Here is an 18,177-nt window from a genome sequence, read left to right on the forward strand (position 1 = left end):
ATTTATTTTTGGCTGTGTTGGGTCTTCATTGCTGTGTGTGGGCTTTCTCCAGTTACCGTGAGCTGGGGGTGCTACTCTTCGTTGCAGTGCATGGGCTTGTCATTGCAGTGGCTTCTCTTGTTGTGGAGCATGGGCTCTAGGCACGTGGGCTTCAGTAGTTGTGGCATGCAGGCTCAGTAGTTGTGGCGCACAGGCTTAGTTGCTCCATGGCATGAGGGATCTTCCCGGACCAGGGCTTGAACCTGTGTCCCCTGCATTGGCAGGCGGATTCTTAACCACTGTGCCACCAGGGAAGTCCGATAGTTACTGCTTTTTAAAACCCCTATTTTATAAAAACCAGGACTTAGAGAGGTTAAGCAACTTGCCCAACTTCTGTTAAGTGGAAATCTTAGTTTTGAATCCAGACAGTTGGGTATTTCTCAAGGAGAATCACAAACTCCCAATCGGTAGGTTCCAAAATTGCTTTGTCTCCCCTAATCAGAGGGTGCTGATAGGGGCATTGTAGCTGGAGCACTGATTCAACCCCTCAGTTCACATCTCCTCAGGAAGCTTCTCTAGTTACTGATAAAGCCTTCCACAAGCAGTGAAGCAATGAAGATAAGTATAATGGCATTCTCCTGAAGGGAATTAAGGCAATTCTGACAGTAGGGAAGGGCAGGCGGGCTGAGCTAGCTTTGAAGTCTGCAAACTCTGCCTGTGATTTAGTCTATACGTCAAGTTCTCAAGAACTTTTCCAGTCCTGTTGACTCCATGGCCTGAAAGAGTAGGACCTGCCTGTGAGAAAGATGGAACAGAGTGGTTGCTACCATCTCCTCGCTTCCCTCCTCTCCTCTCCACCTCCGCAAGCCTTTCCAAGGAAACCATTGTGCATATCACCTGAGAGAAGGAGAGGGAAATGGGGTCCAACCTGGGTCAGACGGGGGCGTAGAGAGGAGGGGCCATTTCTGAGATATGCACTAAGGACAGCACAGATAAACAGGAAGCCAGAAAAGAGAGTCTTTGGAGGTAAAGGCCCCTCTCTCTTTTTCCTTTTCTCCATCCTCTGTCTTCCTCCTCTCCAGCCTGATCAAAATCTGTCCTCAGGAAAAGACTTGAGATTGGCTGCTTCCCTGGGAACCAAAGTCAGGAAGTAACCATATAGTTTCTGTGCTCTGTAAAGGGCTTTGAAGAATGGTGAGCAAATGAGGGAGGTAGACTTTGTCTGATTCAGGATTACTTCCTCAGTGCCTAGATGATTGCCTGGCTCTTTAGTTGTTGACTAAATGAATATTGGAGGCCAGGAAGTCCTTCTCAAGACCCTAAAACTGAACACCTATTGGCCCCAGGCTGTGGACCTGTGGGCCACAGTTGTTAGAGCTTCTGAGCAAATGAACTTCTGATGCTGAGAGAGAGGCAGCAGAATGTGTGAAGTGAACACTAAATGCTGTATCACTACATGTACCCAGGGTGCCCTTTAGCTCCTAGCAGAGGTTTATAAGCCTCACCCCTGCCTCTAATCCCTGCTTCCAAAATAGTAGAATGCTGGCCCTACCATTGGAGGACATGCCCCCAACTTTCTGGGCACAGAGCAAGGGGTCTGGATTAAGCCTTCCCTGCTGCTAATGTGCTGAATTGTGTCCCTCCCCCACACCCCCCACCAAATTCATATGTTGAACCCCTAAACCTTAATGTGACTATATTTATAGTAAGGAAGTAATTAAGGTTTAATGAGGTCATAAGGGCAGGGCCCTAATCCAATAGGATTAGTGTTCTTATAAGAAGAGACACCAGAGTGGTCACTCTCTCTCCACCATGTGAGGACAAAGCAAAAAGGTGGCCATCTGCAAGTTAGGCATGGAGTTCTCGCCAGAAAATAAATTGGCCAGCACAAATAAATTTCTGTTGTTTAGCCACCCAGTCTATGGTATTTTGTTATAACAACCTGAGCAGAACAAGACACCTGCTTCCTCTATAATGCTTCAAGATTTATGCTCAGAGAGGTTCCAATGAGCAGACATACCTTCTAGGCCCACTCTTACCCAAGCCAAATTTCTTCCTGTTATGTATCTTTTATTCCACACAAATGGACACAACACTGCTTTTTCTCACACTCCATTTCTCCTTTGCCATGTCTTAAATATTAAGTCACAAATGAGGCAGATTCTGCAGGACAAGAATGCTTTGAAGATCCAGGTATACTATGAAGCCCTGGTGGTACAGAGAGTCTTCTCTCTTAGTCTGTCTTGGTCTCAGGGTCTCAGCATCAAGGAGGTGGGCTGGACTTAAGATGTCTCCATTAACTCTGGAGCTATACTTCCTGGTTTCAAACCCAGGCTCTGCTACTTACTGGCGATGAGGCAAAAGCATGTTTGAAATAAGGATGTTAACAGTATCTATCTGAAAAGGGGTTTTGTGAGGATTAAATCTAAAAAAAAAAAAAAAGATGTCTCTATTAAAATGACGATGTTACTTTGGGGTAGGAGGATAATATTGTTAACACCCTTCAACAACTTAGTAGGTCACCTGGCTCCTTCTGAAGGGAACTGGATAAAGAGATATATTTAATTGGAGGAAAGAAGGTTCAAGAGCCCTGGGAGGGAAAGCTTAGGAACCAGAGCTGGTGTCTACAAGAGTATGAAGCTAAAATCATCAAACCAGGTTGTTGACTTGATAGTTTTTCCCCTATTTCCCAGAAGATAGAAAACTACAATAAAGTACTTGATGCTGGCAAAGCATAATCCTCAGCAAAGGTTAATAAACAATTATAAAGCATTTAAGATAAGACTTAAATGATTAACTGATTATCTTAGAAATTAAAGAACAGGGCCCCAGGGTATGGGACCTGATTAGAAAGTTATACAAATATATGTGAGGGGGGGGCCAGGGTAGGAAGACGGTAGCAGGAGGGCACTCTATTAGAATAGGCTGAAGGGGGAGGGGAGGAGTATGTAAGTTGGCCAGAGACAGGAGGTGGGAGAACTCTGTTGACTGACAACTGTATCTGTATCACTGCCATGTCTTGGGGTAGCCATAGTGCTGGACATTAATCACAAAGACTACTGCCCTTTCCACACTGATACACAACCAACTGCTTAGGAGACGACCTAGAAAGAGACCACTGGAAACATAAGGGTTTTTCTATGAAATTGTTAGTAAGCGTTATCAGACTTATTTTCTGCATATTTTCCAATCCCAACCTTCTGCGTCATTAAAATGTTGGGCCTTTGCAACCTTGGAAATGTCTTAGGGTGAGTCACCAGCTGTTCTGTAGAATTTCAAGATACTCTGTTGTCAGGAGGAACCAAGATGGCGGAGTAGAAGGACGTGCTCTCACTCTCTCTTGTGAGAACACCAGAATCACAACTAGCTGCTAGACAATCATCAACAGGAAGACAATGGAACTCACCAAAAAAGATACCCCACATCCAAAGACAAAGGAGAAGCCACAGTGAGACAGTAGGAGGGGTGCAATCACAGTAAAATCAAATCCCATAACTGCTGGGTGGGTGACTCACAGACTGGAGAACACTTATACCACAGAAGTCCACCCACTGGAGTGAAGGTTCTGAGCCCCACGTCAGGCTTCCCAACCTGGGGGTCCAGGAACTGGAGGAAGAATTCCTAGAGAATCAGACTTTGAAGGTTAGTGGGATTTGATTGCAGGACTTCAACAGGACAGGAGGAAACAGAGACTCCACTCTTGGAGGGCACACACAAAGTAGTGTGTGCATCGGGACCCAGGGGAAGGAGCAGTGACCCCATGGGAGACTGAACCAGACCTACCTGCTAGTATTGGAGGGTCTCCTGCAGAGGCGGGGTATGGCTGTGGCTCACCGTGGGGACAAGGACACTGGCAGCAGAAGTTCTGGGAAGTACTCCTTGGCGTGAGCCCTCCCAGAGTCTGTCATTAGCCCCACCAAAGAGCCCAGGTAGGCTCCAGTGTTGGGTTGCCTCAGGGCAAAAAACCAACAGGGAAGGAACCCAGCCCCACCCATCCACAGTCAAGTGGATTAAAGTTTTACTGAGCTCTGCCCACTAGAGCAACAGTCAGCTCTACACACCACCAGTCCCTCCCATCAGGAAACTTACACAAGCCTCGTAGATAGCCTCATCCACCAGAGGGTAGACAGCAGAAGCAAGAAGAACTACAATCCTGCAGCCTGTGGAACAAAAACCACATTCACAGAAAGATAGACAAGATGAAAAGGCAGAGGGCTCTGTACCAGATGAAGGAACAAGATAAAACCCCAGAAAAACAACTAAATGAAGTGCAGATAGGCAACCTTCCAGAAAAAGAATTCAGAATAATGATGGTGAAGATGATCCAGGACCTTGGAAAAAGAATGGAGGCAAAGATCGAGAAGATGCAAGAAATGTTTAACAAAAACTTAGAAGAATTAAAGAACAAACAAACAGAGATGAACAATACAATAACTGAAATGAAAACTATACTAGAAGGAATCAATAGCAGAATAACTGAGGGAGAAGAATGGATAAGTGACCTGGAAGACAGAATGGTGGAATTCACTGCTGTGGAACAGAATAAAGAAAAAAGAATGAAAAGAAATGAAGACAGCCTAAGAGACCTCTGGGACAGCATTAAACACAACAACATTCGCATTATAGGGGTCTAAGAGGAGAAGAGAGAGAGAAAGGACCAGAGAAAATATTTGAAGAGATAATTATAGTCAAAAACTTCCCTAACATGGGAAAGGAAATAGCCACCCAAGTCCAGGAAACACAGAGAGTCCTATACAGGATAAACCCAAGGAGAAACACGCCAAGACACATAGTAATCAAACTGGCAAAAATTAAAGACACAGAAAAATATTGAAAGCAGCAAGGGAAAAACGACCAATACAAGGGAACTCCCATAAGGTTAACAGCTGATTTCTCAGCAGAAACTCTACAAGCCAGAAGGGAGTGGCATGATATACTTAAAGTGATGAAAGGGAAGAACCGACAACCAAGATTACTCTACCCAGCAAGGATCTCATTCAGATTCAATGGAGAAATCAAAAGCTTTATAGACAAGCAAAAGCTAAGAGAATTCAGCACCACCAAACCAGCTCTACAACAAATGCTAAAGGAACTTCTCTAAATGGGAAACACAAGAGAAGAAAAGGACCTACAAAAACAAACCCAAAACAATTAAGAAAATAGTCATAAGAACATACATATCAATAATTACCTTAAACGTGAAAGGATTAAATGCTCCAGCCAAAAGACACAGGCCTGCTGAATGGATACAAAAACAAGACCCATATATATATTGTCTACAAGAGACCCACTTCAGACCTAGGGACACATACAGACTGAAAGTGAGCAGATGGAAAAAGATATTCCATGCAAATGGAAATCAAAAGAAAGCTGGAGTAGCAATACTCATATCAGATAAAACAGACTTTAAAATAAAGAAAGTTACAAGAGACAAGGAAGGACACTGCATAATGATCAAGGGATCAATCCAAGAAGAAGATATAACATTTATAAACATATATGCACCCAACATAGGAGTACCTCAATACATAAAGCAACGGCTAACAGCTATAAAAGAAGAAATCAACAGCAACACAATAACAGTAGGGGACTTTAACACCTCACTTACACCAATGGACAGATCATCCAAAATGAAAATAAATAAGGAAACAGAAGCTTTAAATGACACAATAGACCAGATAGATTTAATTGATATTTATAGGACACTCAATCCAAAAACAGCAGATTACACTTTCTTCTCAAGCGCACATGGAACATTCTCCAGGATAGATCACATCTTGGGTAACAAATCAAGCCTCAGTAAATTTAAGAAAATTGAAATCATATCAAGTATCTTTTCTGACCACAACGCTATGAGATTAGAAATGAATTACGGGGAAAAAAACGTAAAAAACACAAACACATGGAGGCTAAACAATACGTTATTAAATAACCAAGAGATCACTGAAGAAATCAAAGAGGAAATCAAAAAATACCTAGAGACAAATGACAATGAAAACATGACGATCCAAAACCTATGGGATGCAGCAAAAGCAGTTCTAAGAGGGAAGGGTATAGGTATACAAGCCTACCTCAAGAAACAAGAAAAATCTCAAATAAACAATCTAGCCTTACACCTAAAGGAACCAGAGAAAGAAGAACAAAGGAAACCCAAAGTTAGCAGAAGGAAAGAAATCATAAATATCAGAGCAAAAATAAATGAAATAGAAACAAAGAAAACAATAGCAAAGATCAATGAAACTAAAAGCTAGTTCTTTGAGAAGATAAACAAAATTGATAAACCATTAGCCAGACTCAGCAAGAAAAAGAGGGAGAGGACTCAAATCAATAAAATTAGAAATGAAAAAGGAGAAGTTACAACAGACACCGCAGAAATACAAAGCATCCTAAGAGACTGCTACAAGCAACTCTATGCCAACAAAATGGACAACGTGGAAGAAATGGACAAATTCTTAGAAAGGTATAATCTTCTAAGACTGAACCAGGAAGAAATAGAAAATACGAACAGACCAATCACAAGTAATGAAATGGAAACTGTGATTAAAAATCTTCCTACTGGGCATCCCTGGTGGCGCAGTGGTTGAGAGTCCGCCTGCCGATGCAGGGGACATGGGTTCGTGCCCCGGTCCGGGAAGATCCCACATGCCGCGGAGCGGCTGGCCCGTGAGCCATGGCCGCTGAGCCTGCATGTCCAGAGCCTGTGCTCTGCAACGGGAGAGGCCACAGCAGTGAGAGGCCCGCGAACCACAAAAAAAAAAAAAAAAAATTCTTCCTACAAACAAAAGTCCAGGACCAGATGGCTTCACAGGTGAATTCTATCAAACATTTAGAGAAGAGCCAACACCCATCCTTCTCAAACTCTTCCAAAAAATTGCAGAGGAAGGAACACTCCCAAATTCATTCTATGAGACCACCATCACCCTGATACCAAAACCAGACAACGATACTACAAAAAAAGAAAATTACAGACCAATATCACTGATGAATATAGATGCAAAAATCCTCAACAAAATACTAGCAAACAGAATCCAACAACACATTAAAAGGATCATACACCATCAAGTGGGATTTATCCCAGTGATGCAAGGATTCTTCAATATACGCAAATCAATCAATGTAATACACCATATTAACAAATTGAAGAAGAAAAACCATATGATCATCTCAATACATGCAGAAAAAGCTTTTGACGAAATTCCACACCTATTTATGATAAAAACTCTCCAGAAAGTGGGTATAGAGGGAACCTACCTCAACATAATAAAGGCCATATAAGACAAACCCACAGCAAACATCATTCTCAATGGTGAAAAACTGAAAGCATTTCCTCTAAGATCAGGAACAAGACAAGGATGTCCACTCTCACCACTATTATTCAACATAGTTTTGGAAGTCCTAGCCACAGCAATCAGAGAAGAAAAAGATATAAAAGGAATACAAATTGGAAAAGAAGAAGTAAAGCTGTCACTGTTTGCAGATGACATGACACTATACATAGAGAATCCTAAAAATTCCACCAGAAAACTACTAGAGCTAATCAATGAATTTGGTAAAGTTGCAGGATACAAAATTAATGCACAGAAATCTCTTAGATTCCTATACACTAATGATGAAAAATCTGAAAGAGAAATTATGGAAACACTCCCATTTACCATTGCAACAAAAAGAATAAAATACCTAGGAATAGGGCTTCCCTGGTGGCGCAGTGGTTGAGAGTCTGCCTGCTGATGCAGGGGACAGGGGTTCGTGCCCCGGTCTGGGAAGATCCCACATGCCACGGAGCAGCTGGGGCCGTGAGCCATGACTGCTGAGCCTGCACGTCCGGAGCCTGTGCTCCACAATGGGAGAGGCCACAACAGTGAGAGGCCCGTGTACCACAAAAAAACAAAAAAAACAAAAAAAAAAACACCTAGGAATAAACCTACCTAGGGAGACAAAAGACCTGTATGCAGAAAATTATAAGACACTGATGAAAGAAATTAAAGATGATACCAACAGATGGAGAGATATACCATGTTCTTGGATTGGAAGAATCAATATCATGAAAATGACTATACTACCCAAAGCAATCTACAGATTCAATGCAGTCCCTATCAAATTACCAATGGCATTTTTTACAGAACTAGAACAAAAAGTCTTAAAATTTGTATGGAGACACAAAGGACCCGGAATAGCCAAAGCAGTCTTGAGGGAACAAAATGGAGCTGGAGGAATCAGACTCCCTGACTTCAGACTATACTACAAAGCTACAGTAATCAAGACAATATGGTACTGGCACAAAAACAGAAACATAGATCAATGTAACAAGATAGAAAGCCCTTGGGCTTCCCTGGTGGCACAGTGGTTGAGAGCCTGCCTGCCGATGCAGAGGACACGGGTTCGTGTCCCGGTCCGGGAAGATTCCCACATTCCGCGGAGCGGCTGGGACCATGAGCCATGGCCGTTGAGCCTGCGTGTCTGGAGCCTGTGCTCCACAACGGGAGAGGCCACAACAGTGAGAGGCCCACATACCGCAAAAAAAAAAAAAAAAAAGATAGAAAGCCCAGAGATAAACCCACACACCTATGGTCAACTAATACATGACAAAGGGGGCAAGGATATACAATAGAGAAAAGACAGTCTCTTCAATAAGTGGTGCTGGGAAAACTGGACAGCTACATGTAAAAGAATGAAATTAGAACACTCCCTAACACCATACACAAAAATAAACTCAAAATGGATTCGAGACCTAAATGTAAGACCGGACACTCTAAAACTCCCAGAGGGAAACCTAGGAAGAACACTCTTTGACATAAATCACAGCAAGATCCTTTTTGACCCACCTCCTAGAGAAATGGAAATAAAAACAAAAATAAACAAATGGGACCTAATGAAACTTCAAAGCTTTTGCACAGCAAAGGAAACCATAAACAAGATGAAAAGACAACCCTCAGAATGGGAGAAAATATTTGCAAACGAATCAACGGACAAAGGATTAATCTCCAAAATATATAAACAGCTCATGCAGCTCAATATTAAAGAAACAAACAACCCAATCCAAAAATGGGCAGAAGACCTAAATAGGCATTTCTCCAAAGAAGACGTACAGATGGCCAAGAAGCACATGAAAAGCTGCTCAACATCACTAATTATTAGAGAAATGCAAATCAAAACTACAATGAGGTATCACCTCACACCTGTTAGAATGGGCATCACCAGAAAATCTACAAACAACAAATGCTGGAGAGGGTGTGGAATAAAAGGAACCCTGTTGCACTGTTGGTGGGAATGTAAATTGATACAGCCTCTAATGAGAACAGTATGGAGGTCGCTTAAAAAACTAAAAACAGAATTACCATATGATCCAGCAATCCCACTACTGGGCATATACCCAGAGAAAACTATAATTCAAAGAGACACATGCACCCCAATGTTCATTGCAGCACTATTTACAATAGCCAGGTCATGGAAGCAACCTAGATGCTCATCGACAGACAAATGGATAAAGAAAATGTGGTACATATATACAATGGAATATTACTCAGCCATAAAAAGGAACGAAATTGGGTCATTTGTTGAGACATGCATGGATCTAGAGACTGTCATACAGAGTGAAGTCAGTCAGAAAGAGAAAAACAAATATCGTATATTAACGCATATATGTAGAACCTAGAAAAATGGTACAGATAAACCGGTTTGCAGGGCAGTAATTGAGACACAGATGTAGAGAACAAACGTATGGACACCAAGCGGGGAAAGCGACGGGGGGGTGGTGGTGGTGGTGTGATGAATTGGGCGATTGGGATTGACATGTATACACTGATGTGTATAAAATTGATGACTAATAAGAACCTGCTGTATAAAAAAATAAAATAAAATTCAAAAATAAAAAAACAACTAATACTAAACTTTCTTTTCATGTTATTTGTATGGAAATATGTTAATATAAATGTTTCAGACATTGCATGAAATTCCTAAAAATCTTATATGTTCTGGTATAATGTTATAAGTCATAATTCTAGTTATTACTTTAAAATGTATATCTCAGAAACAACTAAATTTCCTTGTCAATTGCATTATTATGAACTTTCATCACATCTTTAACCATGGTCATTTTTAAGTCTTTTGTCATTTACAGACAGTTCTGGGTGTACTCTGATGCTTTTGCAAAAATGTTCCTATAAAAGGGTTTCATCTTCAAGGAATTCATGGAAAAGACTCTGACAAGTACAGGTTTCTGGTAACTGACTATACTGCTGAACTGAACGAATAAGCATTTTCAGAACTCTAATGGAAAACTGATGAATTCATAAAAGTGCTAACAAAAGATCAAGATGAAAAATAAATTAATTACATGGGACTGAGTGAACTGATGAGGATGATTATAATTTTTGTGACTTTCTGTTTGAATTAAAAAGAAATGTGATGTTAAAAAAAAAAAAAAAAGATACTCTGTTGTCTAGTGGCTGAGCCTTCATTGCCTTGCTGGTTTCCAGGAAAGCAGGCCCCTAAATCACTCAGCACAGACCCAACAATTGCTTCTTTAGGGCCCATTAAAAATTGCTGGGGTTTGCCCTGCCAAAATAGCCATTCATATATATCTGAATAACTTATGAATATGGTTTACATATAAATAAAGCATTCCAACAATTTTCTTTTCAAGAGTCATGAAATCTGTACTAAGGCCTTCTGAGACCCAAGCAAATTAATGATAGTATTGTTAAGGAAACTGCCCACCCTGGCCAGGCACAACAATAAAAGATTTGCTTAAGTCTCCCACCTCAGGATGCTTGAAAAGAACACACAACCAGTGAAGGGTCCAAAATCAACCCAGGGAAAACCCACGAGGGGCCAAGAAGGGGAGGAGACACGAGTCCATAATATGTCTCGCCAACCTCCCAGAAACCCTCACGATGAAAACCATTGTGACTGAGAGATGCGCACACCACCAGGAAGGGCCCTGAGCCGGACCAAATGAAGGCACAAGCAAGATGATTGGCCAGAAACGACGTGGAAAGCTAACCCCGCCACCATAAAACCTGAGACTGCAAGTCACAAGGCAGAGCAGTTCTCCTGGGTTCCCTTACCCTGCTGCTCTCCACTTGAGCGTCCCTTTTCAATAAAATCTCTTGCTTTGTCAGTACGTGTGTCTCCTCGGACAATTCATTTCTGAGTGTTGGACAAGAGCCCACTCTTGGGCCCCTGAAGGTGTCCCATCCAGTGACAGGATGACACTAGCAATATATACAAGGACAGAGATTTGTAAAATTCAGTGGTAAGAAGAAAAACAATTTTATTCTGGACCTTTTAGTTAAATCATTGAGGTGAAGAACGAATATAAAGAACCTTCATCTTTAACAAAGGACCAGCCTTTGTTAAAGAATCAGAAACCCCTACTCCTTTTGGGGCATGTGGTTGTGAGCTGTTGAAGCAACCTGTTAAAGGTAGAGCCAGCTTCAGTTTCCTGAGATTAAACCAGGCTGAAACTAGGTTTACAGACAGCACAAAAGTCAGGTGCAGGGCCTCTTGTCTCTGTTGTGGAGCTATGCCTTGGGGAATTATGCCTTGGGTCAGTTATTAGCTGTCTCCTATAACTACTTTGTTTAGGGTAATATTATTTATAGAACCTTGATTAGATAAAGATTAAGAGAATTATAAAATATTTAGGTATTCATCCAGCCCAACTCCTTCATTTTACAGATGGGGAAACTGAGAAAGCTAGTCTCTTCAAGGCTATTTGGACTTATACTAACACTCTCCTCTAAATTTTTCCAGTGTCTGCCGAGTTCTAAAGCCACTTTCACATTCTGGGTTTTTGTTATGGCAGCGCCCCACCTCTGGTAACAAAATCTGTATTAATTATCTATCACAGTGTAACAATTACCCGAAAATTTAGCAGCTTAAAATGACAAACATTGGTTATCTCACAGTTACTTAACTCAGGAATTTGGTATGACTTAGATGAGTGGTTTTGGTTCAGGGTTTCTCATGAAATTGCAGTCAAGATGTCAGCCAGGGCTGCAGTCATCTGAAAGTCTGGCTGAGGCTGGAGGATCTGCTCTCAAGGTGGCTCACTCACATCGCTATTGGCCAAAAATCTCATTTCTTTGATGACTGTTGTGGCAGAAGGCCTCAGTTCCTCACCTCGTGGGTCTCTCCATGGGATTGCTTGAGTGTCCTCTTGACATGGCGGCTGGCTTCCTTCAGAGCTAGTGATCTGAGAGAGAGCAAAAAGGAAGCGACATGCACTTTATGACCTCATCTAGGAAGTGAAACACCAACACTTCTACTTCATTCTATTTGTTTGAAGGAGTCACTAAGTCCAGCCCTCAGTCCAGGGAGGGAAATAAAGCTCTACCTCTGGAAGAGAGGAGTATCAAAGAATTTGTGAACATATTTTAAAACCACAACAAGTTCTCTCAGAGCATTTGATCTAAAGAGAATTAAGTGGAAAAGGAGTTCTTAGTAGCTTTGATGATATGGTAAGAAAGGAATTCATCTAGACTCAGTCTGAGGCTACTGAACCAAAGAGCAGTCATGACACAGAAGTATTTTGACTCTGAAATTTATGAGGAAGTTGGGAAAAGTAAGGGTCAAGTCAGTTTGTTGCAACCTGTGCATGTGTTTCTCCCTCTTAACTTAAAGTTACATTTGAATTTGCATATCCACATCTCAATACTAACAATATAGTATATATACATAAGGGTAACATGGATACATCTATTTTCATACTATTTGACTACTGTAATTCTAGAAAATATTCCACCCTTGATATTAGAGCTTCTCTCAAGCTTCACATTCATTCCCTTCATCCAACATGTCCATCCCCTCTACCTCTGAGCTCAAGAGGAAACACCTATGGGTGTGATGTGAGGGAAGAGCCTCTCCCCCTAGATTAGTCCCCAAGCCCCAACGTCAACCACCAGACCAGGGGGCTGAGATCCTCTTCTATCTCTCCTTTGAATTAAGACTTTTGTCAATAATTACCCATTTACACCTCACCTTTCTAAAAGGAAGATGCGATTATGTCCCTCTTCTGCTTAGAACTGGAGATTTAAATGGTCCCACAATGCTTATAAGAGAGCCTCTGTGCATAGAACTATATCCAATCTCCTGGGATAAATCATAATGGAAAAGAATATTAAAAAAAAGAATGTCTCTATGTGTGTAACTGAGTCACTCTGCTGGACAGCAGAGACTGCCACAACATTGTAAATCAACTATGCTTCAATTAAAAAAAAAAAAGCCTCTATGAATTGCTGACACTCTATCATAGCTGCACTATTTTGGAGAACAAGCATATAACTTTCAAGGGATCCCCAAAGCAATAAGTTACCACAAAATGTCAAGATCCACCAGCCTCCAGGACAAAGGCCTGTGTCAATAGGGGCAAGAGATTCATCAATTTGGCTCCACCCTTGCTCTCTATTAAGAAAAAAAAATGTTGCCTGCCGTTCTGGTTCTACAAGGATCAGGCCATCAGCTACTGCAGTCCCACTGCCAGTGTGCCCTTAGGGGAATTCAGGATGAAGAAAAACAGGAAACATTCTATGCTTTGGGTACACTGGCCTTTAGATAGTTAAGATGCATATCTAAGAAAAATTTTCAAATGAATTCAGATGCTTGTATTTTCCCAGACACAGAAAAGCACTAAAATCGCTAACTTGAGATACCTGTTTGTTGTAATTAGCGGTAATCTTTTGATGCTTGACTACGTTTTCCCAGCAAAAAAGTTTATATATATCCTGGCTCCTCCCTTACCTCTTTGGAGCAGTTCCTCAGAGCTATCTGAAAGGCTGTTTCCTGGGCTATAGTCCTCAGTAAGGTCCTCAGATAAAAATTAATTCACAACTTACATTGTGTGTTTTTCTCTCAGTCCACATCTCCATCCACTCTCCCCTCCATATCTTATGTCACAGCTTTATCTTTCCCTATGCTGTTTGTTCACACTTCCTGGCCTTTGTTTCTGCCTTTCTCTCTGCCTAGAATACCCTTTCCCCTTCTCTGCCAGGAAAACTACTCTGCATGCCTTGGAACCCAGCTCAAATGTCATATCCTGGAGGAATGAATGATTTAAGTTCCAATATACTTTGTATGTATATAGCTGTAATTACTTCTTCACTCATCTGATTAACCCTGCACTGACATGATCTCTAAGAATGTTTTATTCGAATTTGTATCTCCAAGGCCTAGCACAGATCATACTAGGGACTACTATTTGTTAGGTGGGTGGATAGGGGTTAGCCTGGACCATTGCCTGACAGAACAGGGACCCTTCTCCCTCTGAGCATTTCTCTGCAGAACCACCACAAACTGAGGACCATCTCTTCTCAGTCTGATGCTTTGCTCTCCAGGCTCTGTAGTGAGCTTTGTACTTTTAGATTTCACTGACCAGTAAAATTTCAAAAGTAGTTTTGGAGACCAAAATAGGATTGCCAGTTTTTAATTTTTTCAAATTTAAAGACTTTAAAAAAATTATCATCTACTTTTTAAAAAGTCACTATAACACCTCAAAAGTAGGAAGACCATAACCTTAGCCTAGAGAATAGTTCTTTGAATTAAACACATTCAGCCTTTTGAAAAGCCTACCACATCAACCTTATTTTTCTCATTCCATGATGAAAAATTCATCCCTGTTTTATCAGCTCTAGAATAATGTTTGGAAACCACTGATTTTGACCTTTGCTTCTGAGAGGTGGCTCCTGCAATCTTCTTGACTCAAGAATGAGTTTTAGGCCTCATGACAGGAATAGTCCTGTAGGATCTTCCCATGGCTTTTTCTTTTGTGGGTGTAGAGAGAAGTACCTGGGAACAAGAGACCAACTAATGTATATTGAGCACCTCTATGCTAGTCACTTGGCACGTATATGAGGTGCACATCTCAGTTGACAAACTCAAGAATGCAAAAAAAATGCAATTTTACTTCTTTGCTTACCAAATTTATTATCTATCCAAGTATGTTCGACCTAGTGACAGAAATACACCTTAATTCAGGGTCCCCTCCTCCCTTTCTTTCCCTAGGGGTTGCATCTCTGATCCAGGGGACTGATTTAGTGTGTCAACGGGGCTGGATTAAACTTCCCAAGGTCTTAAGCACTGAAAAAATTATGTTGCCTCATATGTAACTGAAAGTTTTTTAAATAATTATTTTATAGTTTATTTTATCCCAACAAGTTCTGGGTTTTTTTTTCTCCTGAAATTGATCACTTCACTGCTTTTTATTCATTCAAAAAATTTACTTACTTCTTGGGTGGACGTTTTGTTTTCCTTGTGCCCTTGGCAAGTTCTTGACCTACCTATGGGGTCATCTGGTCCTGCTCATTGGCCCTCAGCATCCACCTGCTTGTACTGGATTATATTGCAGGTCCATGCAGGTCACCACGGAGTCTTCCTCACGCTGTCCACACAAGACTGCCTCACATCTGAAGGCTCTTTATGACACATGTGGGCCACTCTGGGTGAGAGTTTATCTTTTTAGTGTAAAACTTGCATCCCTATTAAAAGGTAACACTTATTATTATCAGTCATCTTACTTTGTACAGACAAAGGAGCTGAGGGGGTACATGGGTAGATAATAGGCAGGGAACAGCAGGACACTATATCACGTTATTTTCCATTGGCACACGTTCTTTTGTTTATTTTTTATTTAACATTCCTTTCTGATTCCTGCACTAGACTATAGGTCTATGAGAAAACCCATCTGTCTTATTCATTACTATAACCCCAGAACCTAGAACAGTGCCTAACACATAGTAGGCTGTTAGTAAATACTGTTGATGAAATGAACGAGAATGAATGAGATAAGGACAACACAAAGAGGTAGAAGGGGATCAGAATGAGGGTGCTGGAAGCGCTAAAAATAAACTTCAATTATTTTACAATTCTGGAAGTTTATGTTAGCTCTTCCTTGGAGAGTTTCCTTCCACTGCAGCAAGAGATGTCTCTTCTACAGCATTCCTTGTGTTGTTTTCTGACTGTTGCCTGTGGACTAGCATTTTCTTTCAGCTGGAAAATAAACTATTTTGGGCAAAAAGGATCATATACAGCTTTGCAGCTCCCCATGAGGTACAGCACTTTAAGAGCTAAAATATGCTAGTTTACTGAATGAATGAATGACTGGAACTTGAGTCCTAAATATCCAGAGAATCCCTGAGGAATGGGCTCAGTGTTATAGGGGCTAAATCCAAAGTGGTATCTTCTAGACTAAGTTTTATCCAGCCTCAGCATTCTACATCCACTTCCTGGGGTGCAGTACCTCCTAGTGGAAGTCCAGGGCTGCTGCCTCCTTCCTACATGCTCCCAAACATGGGCCCTCGGTGTCTCCCTCCCAGAACTCCATCTTCTCCTCCTCAAAAACCTCAATATCACCCTCATCAATGAAGCCCAGTAGACGATGAGGCCCAGCAGACTCAGGCAGGTCCTTTCTAGTAACCCCAAGTACTCACAAGGTAAACAATGAAGGGCTGCATCAGAGCCAGATAGTTCTCTAGAGCAGACCAGCACCTCAAAATTTAAGGTGCAAATGAATAATCTGGAGAGAATCTTGTTAAAATGAAGGTTCTGATGCAGTAGTTCTGGGTTGCGGACCAAGATTCTGAATCTGAACTAGCTTCCGGGTGACACCAAAGGATGCTGTTCCGGTCTATACTGCACCCTTGTGGTGACTGGCAGCTACAGCAGTAGCAGCTCCCAGATGTACCAAGTCTGACCAGCAAGCCATGGGGTTGATCATTTAAGTAAACACTCTGAAGCTTATGAAGTACATTTCTCCCCTTCAAGGTTTGTCCCTTGAAGGTTTGCCTGCCTCTTTCCTGGTGCTGAGACCCTAGAGAAAAGCTCTGACCTCCAGCTGGAAGGGGTAGGGGAAAGGACACACTCCCTGAATCAGAAACTGCAAAACGTGGTTTAACTCAAGAGGTCAAGGGCAGGGAGCTGACTGACTGCTCAGAGGGTGTCCCAGAGCAGCAGTCTCTCATCCCAGGCCAGAGTCTCTAGCTCAGAGCTATGTCAGCCTGGAAACTCCGTTTTGTCACTACACCCAGAGATAAGCAGACTCAAGGGAAATGAATCATACCAGCCAGACTCTTAAGAGTCTAAACCAAATGCCAACAGTAAGAAGAACAAACGCCAACTAATCAGAAACTCATTCAGAGCAATACTTTCCCTGCAGGAATGTCTACGTGGGCTGGCAAATCATTATCAAAAGTCTGTTTGGGGGCCTGAAATCAGAGCAAGGGGAATCAAGTGAGCGACCTGAAAAGAGGATATTATGACATTTTGATAGCTGGAAGCACCCATCTCCATGGATAATTGCATACCTGCCAAGCAGAAGTTAGGAGAGCACCTTCTGTTACTCTTCCTGCAACTGGGAACTTTCTGTTCAGATTTCTTTAGTGCATTCCTGCCCTCAAATACACTTCAGTTGCCTTGGACGGATGTGGATGGCTAGAGTGGGTTACCTCCATTGATGTATGTTTGTAGTTTTTATTTTCTTGGTTGACTGTTTTTACTCAAAATACTCTTAGGAAGTGATTGCCCCAGAATTTCTCCCCAGATTCTGAGAGCAGCTCATTGCCCAGCACTGAAGCACCAGGAGAGGAATGGGGGTTGGAGGGAGGGCCATCAGAGAAAAAGCTGGATCCTTTCCTTGCTTCCCACCCTGACATCTTATTCTAGGCTACAGATTTTAAAAAACTTCAGTACGGTTATTTGGTAAGCAGTCAGAAGAACAGAAGTTGTCACATTTCTGTTGGCTGGTTTTTTTTTTGCTGGTGATGTTGATTTTCTATACATATAACACTTAAATCAGTGTCCAAAGTCTGGCAAGTTCTCAGGTTCAGCTTCCTTCATTCTATTCTCTCATAGTCTGAGCTGTCCTGTTGGGTGGCTTTAAAGTCATCAAACTTATGGAAGTGGGAGTGGGGAGCCCTGGAAAATTACAGCCCTCCACAGTTTCTTGCTTTTACAGGCTGTTCAGTAAGCCTTTGTTGAGAGACTGTCAGTAAACGGAGCACAACCCCACTGCAATGTCCATCTCTCCCAGGAATGCTTCCTGACTTGCTGTGCCACCCCCAGGTTCCCTGGGAGAAGCTGGAGAGGCTCATTGCTCACTGAGTCCTAACTCATTCCCTCCTTGACAGTGATACAGCCGCTGCCAGCCACCTGAGAGCCAAATCCAAAACATATTTCCATTTTTGCCTAATGCCTAAATGACAGACC

The 18,177-nt window shown here is 41.8% G+C and overlaps 1 protein-coding gene across 1 annotated transcript in view; it reads right to left on the reverse strand.

Annotated features, from left to right (window-relative positions):
- SLC28A2 (solute carrier family 28 member 2) overlaps window positions 1-18,177 on the reverse strand; it is a 221,766-nt gene that overhangs the window by 180,437 nt on the left and 23,152 nt on the right. The window contains exons 4-6 of the mRNA XM_049706058.1: window positions 15,255-15,452; window positions 14,639-14,763; window positions 12,103-12,175 (exon numbers count right to left, since the gene is read on the reverse strand). The gene's annotated coding sequence lies outside the window, so the exon portion shown is untranslated. The remainder of the gene's footprint in view (window positions 1-12,102; window positions 12,176-14,638; window positions 14,764-15,254; window positions 15,453-18,177) is intronic.

The sequence above is a fragment of the Orcinus orca genome, chromosome 2 (genome assembly GCF_937001465.1).
Source record: "Orcinus orca chromosome 2, mOrcOrc1.1, whole genome shotgun sequence".
NCBI classification, from domain to species: domain Eukaryota; kingdom Metazoa; phylum Chordata; class Mammalia; order Artiodactyla; family Delphinidae; genus Orcinus; species Orcinus orca.